Raw genomic sequence first — 11,703 nt, 5'->3', positions numbered from 1 at the left:
AGCCAAGCAGGCTAGTCAGAGGCTAGCTCCATTGGGACTGGCGCTACACTGCGTGGGCGCCAATCTGTTACACGTGTGAAACATATTGTGTGAAAATATTTGCAATATAGTATAAAATCGGGGCTAACGCTTTACAGCTCACAGGGGAAATGCGTAGAAGAGTAGCGGCCATTTTTCAGACCTTAATATGAAAACAGTTGGGAGAAGCCAGACAAAAGTGAGATTTTATACTTAATTGCAAGTATATTCAAAATATGTTTTACTCGTCTAAAAGAAAAGGGTTCAAGGCTTTCAGAAATCTTATCATATTGGCAAATTTTGGTCTGGAAACGTTGCCTACATTAAGGGTTAATGGCGCAAAGATTTTGTCAGGGTGATTTTTAATGGAAGGCGGGACTGGCGCCCACACAGTGTCAGGAGTTTAACAGAAATGCCTGCATTGTTTGCATTACTTGCACGTACAGTTAAAGATGTGGTTGTGGAAACTGTTTATGTCAAACCTGCAATGGTGCATAGCAGAATGTAATTTATGACACTGTGTTCATAATCCAGGGAAACCAATCAGTGTTTGAGTTGCAGTGCTGAGTAAACAGCCAACGTCACACCTTCACCATGTGTCATTAGGTAAGTTAAATGAGTTGGTTAAACTAAAGAGAAGTTATATTAATTCAAAATAAAGTTGGCATTACAGGTTTTAGCAAATACTTTCATGGATATTGGACCAATTTTGAAATTCTCACACCGGCCCAAGCCTACATTCTGTATAGTTTCACCAAATTTGACTAATGTTGAACTGACTAATTGATGTCACTGTACTGTCCTTTTCCTCTTTATTTAAATGTAGGTGTATGCAGAGTTCCAGCGGATCACAAACCAGAACCTGCCCAACACATTCTATGCTGAGCTTGATCGCCACACTCCTCGTTTGATGACCTTATTCAGACAGAAGGCATCCAAAACTGGGAAGACAGCAGATGCTTTGGCTGAAATTTTTAAAATCCATGATGAACAGGTGAAGAGATTACACATTTCACATGTTAAATCTGTGTAATATTGGTGTTATTTTTAATGATTCAAGTGAGCTTTTGAATTACACAATTAGTCCTCTCTATGTCTTTGCCATTTCTCTGATTGCCCCAGATAAGTCGGCAGGTTATTTGTGGATTTATGTCCAGATATCAATGTGGTGGCCAATTGCTTGGGACTCTTTGGCATCAGGTTTGATTAGTTAATTGATTAGTTATTTACACGTCTGTTGTAATCTTCATAGGAGTTACATGATATCCACACAAGGCGTACCACTGTTCTACATGCCCTTCCTGTGTATCTTCGTGAGGAAATCTCTGGATTTTTCAGAGCATGCATGATAAGTCCCTTTGAAGAATTATCAGGCCCATTACCTTCTCTTTTGTGCCCATGGTGTTTTAGATGAAGTGGATGTGATTAATGTGATCTCTCTTTCATTCTTTCAGGATGATACTGATGAGCCAGAGATTGGGGATGCACCAGTGGCCCTCCTTACAGTCGTCAGCGACAGTGCCATGAGTCCAGTTCACTACCATCCTGTGAGAATCTCCGTCGTCCTAGAAAGTGATGTCGTGGTCAACCTCCCCAGACTTGCCGATGCCTTCCTGGTAATGTTTGGCCTGATCTATGCACTACATCTCAGCTATCCCAAAGGACTGACCAACACTTTTGAATTCACTCAGAAAATTTTACTTGGTATGGAAGGTGGTAAACTGTCACCCAGGCTGCAGACTCTCAAGAATGACTTGATGATACATGTGTAGTAGGGATGGCAAGATCTGCGTATCTCATGTTACGATTCGATACGTGATGTGGGGTTCACGATGCGATACAAGACATTCTGAGACACAAATCTTTCCACGATGGCACCAGCTCGCTAGAATGTAAACCAAAAAAAATGTCATTACAAAGTGCAAACAATGTCATTTGGATGGAGAGTTTGTGAAATTTTAATGGGCAAGCCGGGGCAATTTTCATTACTACAGCAGAGTAAAATGTAGCTAATATCACATTTTTGTATTGTGATATATTGAATTTTGATGTATTTTGATGTATTGTCCCATTCCATGTGTAGAAATTGGTCTGAAAAGCGGAAAAAAGGCTATTTTATGGTTGGACATGTACCCTCTAGTTCAAAGTTATTTACTTACTACTACGATTTTCAACCAGGTGTCCCAAAGTACACACTGTGCCTTTGGACTTGTTAATGTAACAGTTTTACCTTTTAACATTTCTTGTTATATGTAGAGTTGTACGAGGAGTTTGTAAGCTATTCATGACATTTATGAAGGTTTGTTTACAAAGTTGCTGCACTAGGTTATCAACCCGATGGCCCAGATGTACACACTGTGCCTTTATACTTGTTAATGTAATAATTAGACATTTTAACAGTTTTAGTGAAGAGTGAGAGAATTACATGCAAAGTTTATAAGCTATTGGTGACATTTATGTAATTTTGTTCTTAAAAGTTGCTGCCCTACTGCCCTAAACAGGTTTTCAGCCAGATGGCCCAACGTACACACTGTGCCTTTGCAATTGTTAAATAGCTTTTTATATATATATATATATAAATATATATAAATATATATATATATATATATATATATATATATATATATATATATATATATTTTTTTTTTTTATTTATTTATTTATTTTGTGTATATTTTTTAGATAAATATAGTTTATATATTTCTCTGTTTTTTCTTTTTTATAGTTATTTATTTGTCTTTCAAATATTTATTTCACTGTGTGTGTTAAAAGGGAGAGGGTGGCACGAAAAGTTTACTCTTGGAACAATTTTTGAGTTCTCTGCACTTTGAATATGGTGTATATGTATATTTTTTAAGTTAGTGGTACTCATTGTAATTAAGGCAATCAGTTGCCACAATTTTTTTAAGTTTCGAGGTAAATGATTTTAAGTTTCAAGAAGTCAATGTTTTTGAGTTGTGAGTATGCAAAAGATTTAAAAAGAGACTAATAAATATTGAGTTTATTGAACATGAAATGCTCAGTTTGTGTACTTAAAATTATTCAGTTATGTTAACTTATTGTATTGAGAGAGATGAATGAATATTCTAAGTTGCATTAACTGAAAATATTTGAGTTGACTTAATCAGTAATTTGATTTAACGCTAATCAAATGGTACATGTAACACTAACTCCAAATATTTAAGCTCTGAAAACGTGTGACTTTTGAGTTCATAAACTTAAAAAATCTAAGGCAATCAGTTGCCTTAATTTTTTTGAGTTCTGCTAACTTATTTGGGTTTACAGTGCAGTAAGTCTGTGTGTGTGTGTGTGTGTGTGGTTACTGCTTTGTTTAAATTAGCTGAAGGTGAGTGGTTGACTGATGAATGGATTGATTGATTGTCATATCTCCTCCAGTGGAAAGTCCTCGCTGGCTCCCAGCTTGTTCGCTGGCAGAAGTGAGGCAGCACCTCCTGTCATTGAGGTGGCGCCTCCTGTCATTGAGGCGGCAGATCGGCAGAACTCTCCCTCCTCCTTTCAGCCCAGAAGGGGTTGAGCCAAAACCAGATCTGAGGAGAGAAAGAGGAGGGCCAACCTCCTGAAGAGGAACTCAGAGCAGAAAAGCTCTCAACCGGTTCGCATGGTGGCAAGGTCTCCACCTAACAACAGCAGTAACAGGTAGGTACACTTTGGAACTTGAGGGAAATAACTGAATGGCATTTTCTACCAAATTTGATGGAGCAGTAAATGTTACTTTAATTCATCTTTGAATATTTTTCACTACAAGTAATCAAGTGAAAGTAATCGATTTTGCTTCGATTCCTAAGGAAACTGACTTTGTGTTTATTGTCGTTCAGCAACATCACCTTGACTCCACCTCGCTGTACCGGCCAAACACACCATCACCATCACCATCATCATCACCACCATCACCACCATCATCATCCTCAGACCGGCCTCAACTCCCCTCTGCCACCAGCCGACAAGCACCAGGTGTGTGAGGACCACCATCACTGTGTCCACCATCATCATCACCACCATCATCATCATCACCTTTCCCCAAGTTCTGTGCTGGGAGGAGGAGAAAGAAATGGAACAGGTGAAGGAGGTGCAGGAGGAGAGGTAGGAGGAGGAGGAGGAGGAAGAGAGGGTGGAGGAATGAGAGGTGAAGGAAGAGGAGAATGAGTAGACGGAGGAGGAAGCGCAGAAAAAGGAGGAGAAAGGAGGAGGATTGGGAAAATCAAAAAAATTAAAAGAAAAAAAAGAAGAAGACAAGGAAGGGGAGGAGGAAGAAAAGGATGAGGACGGAGGAGGAGGAGGAACAAGAGGAGGAGAAAGAGGAAGTGTGTGTGTGTGTGTGTGTGTGTGTGTGTGTATGTGTGTGCGTGCGTGCACTTTCAGAAACCTGTCCCACCTGCCTGTGTCTCTACCTGCCTCATCATGGTTCTCGTCTTCTTCGTCTTCTTCTCAGCCAGGCCCGACATGTCTTCACTCTCCCCATCCGTCACACCTCCATCACCCCGTCCCTCAGCATCATCATCATCATAAAAATACATAAAAATGATAATGATCAAAATAATAATCCTTTCTATTCATTTGTCGTAATCTAAAGTCAGTTTAGTCTTCATTTCTGTCTCTGGTCATATTCATTGTACTCTTTGATGTAATTGTAGACTTCATTGCTATCTATTCAGTTTTAATTAGTTTTGTGAGATGTAGTGATTTTTAATGTGAAAAAAACAACAACCAGAAAATAATTAGATTCAAAGAACTTTTGGAGAATAATGTTTTGAACAGAATTGCAGGCGGTGTCTGGTAATGGGGTCAAAATATTCCCACAGAACTCAGAGTTCATTGAAAATTGTATGGCACAGCAAATTCAGCAACCTCTAAACAACTCTGAGAGTTGATTTCAGCACAAATGCCTATATGGGTCTTTGTATAGTTAGACTGTAACACTGCTCAACACAAGTCAGTGTTAAATCCTCTTAACACTGGTGTTAAGTGTTAAAAATCAAATCTCTCATAGTCTACTTAGCAACTCTATTGGAGTTGCCTCTGATAACACTACAGGGTGTAAATATAGTATTGTACAATTCAATCTTTAAGATTACATATTCAAATCTCCCAAATAGTTTATTTCCATTCTGACACTGTAGAGGAATCAATAATGACACCCCCACCCCACAATGTAACAACGTATGAATCAGCTTTTCAATGCAGATGACAGAACATGGGTCACTTCTCTCCTCAATACACAATCCATTAAAGTGATCATCAAAATAAGAGTATCAACACGGCCAACTACTATGAAAGCTTGTTCTTCAATGATAATGCTATTGCTGATCTTTTTTGAAAACAGTCATATCCAGGTCTGTTCCAACACAAACAAACACATTCATTTGATATTCAGTGTCATCATTTTTCACCCAATTGGTAGTTGAGACATCTATAAGTTAGTATAAGTATAAGTTTAAATGTAATGCTCGACTCAATTCAATTCAAGTTGTCGCTGATGTTGCTTTAACAAAGATTTTGTGAGGTTTTTGAAATTCTTCACACTTTTTAAAAAAAAAAGTTTAGTTTCAAATGCAACTTGTTGCATGGGAGGAGGAGGTCAGATTTACTTCGGTGATTATGAACATTACAGTCTCAAATTACACTTAACACCAGTAGTGCGGCGATATAGTGTTTCATCAGCAGGCACCACACTGCAATTACAAACTGGGCTTTTAAGGCTCCGTATGAAAAGGAAATTTCAAAACAAGTTGGAAATACAAAAGTCCCATTAATCTCTGCGCGGCTCATCTCATCTCGTTCTCTCTTGGATCTGTGCTTAGCGACGGTCTCTCTCGTTCCTTTTGTTCCAAGGCTCCAACATTATCAGAGAATGTCATACGTGAAAAGGCTGTGGCCACTTCACCGAGGGACTGTGTTGGAGCCATAATGAGCTCCAACACAGTCTCCCAGTGGATTTTTAGTCACTCTGCCCAGCATTTATCACTTCAGGAATTAGCTTGGCCTCCTGTCATTACATTGAACTCAAGAAAGGTAATCAATCCGCTGGCAATGTCCAAGGAAAAGGGGGGAGCTGAGTGATTGATGGAGGAATTAAGCAAGACATTACAAAAGACGATTTAAAAAGAAAGGGTGGGATTGAAGGAGTGCAAATCAACACGTAAGCCTGTGGTGTTCTGTGGGAGGCTGGGAACAGGATTGACTCGTCTTTAATAGCGCGAAAACCAATGTATTTCTCATCCGGCGTCTGTGCGAAAGAATAAAGAGAATACATATGCACATTGTTTGGTTGTCTTAGGACAGCACAGAAGGTAGGATCAGACTGTGGAGAGATAAGCCCACAGTGTGATTGGGATTTCAAACCACTCTACTGTGTTCCCAAACAGATATGCGCAGTCTGTACGACTCCATTTCTAAAACTGTTCCTCTGAGACTGGAGACGCGTCTTTGATGCTGGCAGGTGGAACGCCAGCCAGAGCGCCTTGCTGTTATCCTGTTGCATTCGCTGCCAACACGACAAGGCAGACACAATTGGTGTTGTTGTAGGTTAGCAGATAGGCTCAGAATTGTATCGGGGTTAAAAAAGAAAATCTAGTCTGATATAAAAACAAGTCAGGTAGCTGGATAGAATTAGCAGGTACAAAAATGGCATAGAGTGATCCAAAAATGGCTCATTGCTGGTCTAGCCGTAAAGTGATGTTTCACTTTGGTGAAACATCACTTTCCAGCACACACACTTCCATCGTGGTTCGAGAGCAGTCAACCTCCAAATTGCCTGCCCCGGGGATCAGCTATTACCACCGGCATTCTGCCTTTTCCCCCCCCTATGTCTCAACATCAATAACTGTAAACAGGCAAAATTACTTCTTGAAAAGAACGACCCTGAACACGGAATTAAATAGAAAAAATAAAAAAACATACCCACACTGGATTGATGCTTCCTTGGTGGTTTATTCAGCAAACTTCACTTTTCTTTGTCGTGCCTTCTGTATCAAGCGAGGAGTTTTGGAGGTGCTTACCTCAGAATGAAATAATATCACTTAGTTTGCTGTAGAAATATGAGTTCAAGAACAGGTTTTCAAAATGGAAGTAAATGAGTGTGGGTGATTACAGGTCCTCAGCGTAACCAAATATTTCAAATTCCTTCAACAGCCATTACTTGCTATGCGTCCTGTCAAAGCGTCCTTGAGCAAGACACTGAACCCCCTGCCTGCCCGCTCATCGCAAGCCGCTCCGGATAAAAGCATTGAGGCGCGTGCAGTAAAAGATAATATGTTCCAGCGGTGTGAAATATCTCTTTAAAGGCACCTGGGAGGGCAGATGAGATAAGTTTTCCCGCGGTCTTTGTATTCCGATGAGTGAGTGTGACGCCCGCGGAGGGATGACCTTTGATGGTGCCAGAAACAGTGGATGGTGAGTCATTATAACCTTGAATGACAAGTAATGCGCTGTGTTCGCACGAGCCGATTCGTCCCAAGGTTGAAGAACACGCCGGATGAATAGATGAAAGGGCCCTCTGTGAATTACAGCGAAGCCTTTTTCTTAAGAGACTGCCTACAGTAATAACGAGGGCGTCTCTATTGTAGATTCAATTGACCTCCTCAGTCTCCACGCGGGTTCGAGCGAAACGCGCTTTGATGTGTTCGATAACCGCAGAAACACCAAAGCGAAGGCATTCCTGATGATGATAGCAGCCGGTTTGCCTCTGACGCTCTGGTAAAGGTGATAGTGATACTGGCTAAATGGTATTGATACAAGCACCTTCTCTCTCCAGTCCCCCCCCCCCCCCCTTATGCATTGGAGCCTGACTGATTAATTGCAATGTCTATTGGAGTAAAAAGCTGCTGTGGCCTGAGATCATAGGCTGATTTAGCGGCGACTATAAAAGCCAGCCTGAGCCATAAAAATAGACTTTTGTGTTCCCCCACTCCTTCACTTTGCCGCCCTCCCCTCCCTCCCCCTCCCGTCATTTTCTGTCCCCGCGTTCCTCTCTCTCTCTCCTTGCCTTCTCTGTTTATTTTTTTCTACCTTTCCTCCTCCAAAGGAAAAAGCAAAAAAAAAAAAAATCCCTGAAAGGGGCACGTTGAGGTGGCAGCGGTGTCAAACAAAGGAGCAAAAAGTACTTGCGAACGAGCTGCCGAGCTGTAACACAAAAAAAAACAGAGAGCTGGGCTGTTTCTTTTGTTCGCTGTGGGAGAAGCGGGAAATTGGTCTTTACCTCGGCCATCTCAGCCTGCCGCCATTCTTAGACAACAGGTCAAGACAAGAGGGAAGGGGGTCCGAGGAAAGGATTCGGTAAAATCGAATCTTCTGATTGCAAACAAAAGCATATCCGTCAGTTCTAGCATGACGCTCAGAAATGGGTCTTCTTCTTGGTGCCGGATCATGTTAGCGGCCATGTTCCAGTATAGGCAACGGCTCATTTAATCAGCTGTATATCATCTGAATGGTTCTGGTGTGACCCGAAGCATGAATCAGACTGCTGATTCAGGGGACCTGGCTAACCCCCCACCTGCCCAGCGCACTCAGGCTGCGGCCCCATCAGCTCCATCATCTGGTATTCATGACAGGGAACCAGCAGGTAAAAATAGCCAGGCTCATATCATGCAATGGTTCCCCACACCGGGTGGTGAACCCATAAGCAGGAGGACAAATAATGATGACAAAGAGCGATGAAAGTGAGATAAAATACAGTTTAAGTCTGGTTCCTCCAGCACGGCTAAGGAAATGGACATGATTTTAATAGGCACAATGTCATTATAAGGCAGAATAGTGGAGACACTACCTGGAACAATATGAAAAGATAGCGAGCGCTGCGGGTTTATCAACAAATAACCTTTCTGTCCATGCTCAGGAAATGAGAAGCTGGAAAAAAATGGGACAAATATCCGTTCCTACACTTATCTGGCTACTTTGTTAGTCGAAGCGCTGAATGAAACATAAGCCGTCTTCGCTGCTTAGCTGAATGTGGGTTTTTACGCAGCTCGACCAAAGTTATCTTTAATTCCTCTTAATGCAAAGAGTTTGGACTCTCCAGATCGAGGCTATACCTGTTAAGTATTTCTCGGTATGCTGGGAACCTTGACGGTCTCTCTGGGATAAATTAAGACGTTTCTTTCCCCCCACAATCTTAATTGGAAAATGAAGCATATTCAGCCCTTGAGCGCCTCACCTCCACATTCTTTATTTGACCGAGCCTATTAGAGCAGGGTAATGGCAGGTTGGGGGAGGAGAAGGTTGAGCGAGATTACATTTCACCCCGTGTGATCGCACCCCGGCTACTGTAAGTGTTGTCTAATTATCCGGCGCCGATAAAGGATCAGGATCTCCGCTTCCTCGTTATCTCAACAATAACGCTCCTCACCCCAATTTCCCTTAAGTTGGGCAAATTTTCTGGGCTTCATTTCATTTCAGTGGGAGCAGAGGCCTTTGAATACGGACACTCTCACTCAAGTTCTGTCTCATACGACTCCAGCATGGCAATCCTCCTCTGAAATATTAGCTGCGGCATCATGCTATTCATCCAAACAGCTTATTATGCTAATTATTAAGTTATATAACATTGAAGAGTTAAAGAATGATGCTTCCTGCAGAACATTATTAATTTCTCAGTCACGAGTCTCATTAGGCTCGTTGAGAGGGGTTGCAATTAGTTACAATGTATATCTGGTAAACAAACACGTCACAGATGAAACAGATACGCTCCTAAAATATGATGAATCACCGTGTTCTCCTCATTTTCTCACACTCTAAACCACTTCAAGATGCTTTATCTGTAAAAACAGATGCCAAATCCAGTGGTTTTTGCCCAAAAGGAAAAGTATTAGATGCTATTTTCAATTATGATAAGTATGGGTATGAAGAAAGATGAAAGCATAGGAGAAAATGAAAGATAGCCAGTAAATGGATGGCTTCCAAACCTGAACAAGTGACGGCATATTGCAGCCCTCGAGGGCATGTGTGTTGGTCACGTATCTCATCAATGCCAGGAGAAAAAGGTGGAATTTAATGTACTTATTACTGTAAACTTAACTCATTGTGTATTGTTTCAACATGGTGCAAGAATAAGATTTCTGCCTTGTGTAACTGTATTCTTACAGATGTGTGAAATGGTTGAATTTTGGGGCTTTTGTGAGACAAATCATCCTTGCTGGAGACAGTTTGAGAAAGATCTCAAAGATCTCAAAGAGAAACAGAACGACATCTCATAGCTATATGTCTAGGATTTCAATTGTGTTTCATGTATTTTGTTTCATGGGAGAAATAACATAAGTCAATGAAAACATTTTTATCTTTGGGAGACCTTGGAAGTCTGACTGAAAATACTACTAATGCATTTTATATCATTTAAGATGTTTAAAGGAGCAAATTAAGTCTGCTTTTAAGTCTGGGAATGTAATATATTTCTGCAATTGTCAAAAGAGTGAGTTTCACACAATTGCGCCAGCAAGATCCCAAAAGACACGCCCACTCAGCAGAACAAAACCCAACTATAAATTGGCCCAGAGGAGCAACGCTGCCTTGACTTCAGTGTGTTGTAGAGGCGCTCATTGCAAGTTGGGGTGTTCAGACTTGAAGAGCATGAAGATAAAACAAATCCAAGGCCCTCCAAAGCAAAAAAAAGCCTTTATTTTGGTGGCTAATGCATGGCATTACAGATTCAAAGTTGCATCAACCCAGCTATATTTCTTTTCATATCTTGTAAACCACAAGAAACATGAAACCAAGAAAAATCACAAGAAAAATGTAGTTTGATTGATTGCTGTTTTGCCCTGTTGCCCCTTATAATGAAAAGCAGATGGGCGGGTGAAAATCTTTTCCCTATATGGGTGTTTATTTCCTATATAGAGGGAGATCAGTAATGCAAATATGACTGGGGAGAAGTGAGAAAAAGCTGAATTACATGCATAGATATGTATAACACAGTCTACATCCTTAAAACAGAAATGAAATATCTTATACAGACAATATCTAAATACAGACAAAAACTGGCACTTACCAAGTTGTTCCAACACAAAGCTTTGACAGCTGCTCTACAGCAGTACAGTAAATCCACTGTACTTCAAACAACGCTGGGCAGATTATTTCAGACTCAAACTTTCTCTCAAAGAGCCTAAGAAGAAGTTGAGGCAGTTTTAAAGAAGATAAACTTGCAAAGCTCCAGTTCCAACACCAGCCACAGGTTTTAACGGCCGAGTCAGAACTCAAGTGGACAGCGAAATCAAATGGGCCTTCATTTACGCACCCTTACATAACAAGCACACACTCCCATACACACAAACACAAACATGCAAATAGGAGGGCCCGCTTTATCTGTCCAATTCGCTTCCATTGGGCTCCCAGAGGCTCGCAAGTCTGACTGAAAGTAGCGTGAACGTCTGCGCATGAGAGAAGATGAAAAGCTTGAAGGAGACATAGTGCCGGAGTGATACAGACGACAGAGAGGCCCCTGCTCACGCAGCGGGAGTCCCTAAGATGAATAAAGAGGATCCTCTTCATGTATAAGTCATACGGTGTGACGCGTAAACACTGGAGGCTATCACTGCCGCTCTGAAGAGGGCTGGGGAGGAGAGCGAGGCAAGGATGAAAGAGCAAAGGGGTTACAGGGAGAGAGAGAGAGAGAGAGAGAGAGAGAGATGTAACCCCCCCGCTTCAAAGCATGTCCTTCAGTATTCATCCCAAGAGGTC

Source organism: Centroberyx gerrardi, chromosome 11, assembly GCF_048128805.1.
Source record: "Centroberyx gerrardi isolate f3 chromosome 11, fCenGer3.hap1.cur.20231027, whole genome shotgun sequence".
Lineage (NCBI taxonomy): Eukaryota > Metazoa > Chordata > Actinopteri > Beryciformes > Berycidae > Centroberyx > Centroberyx gerrardi.
This window is presented reverse-complemented; position numbering follows the sequence as displayed.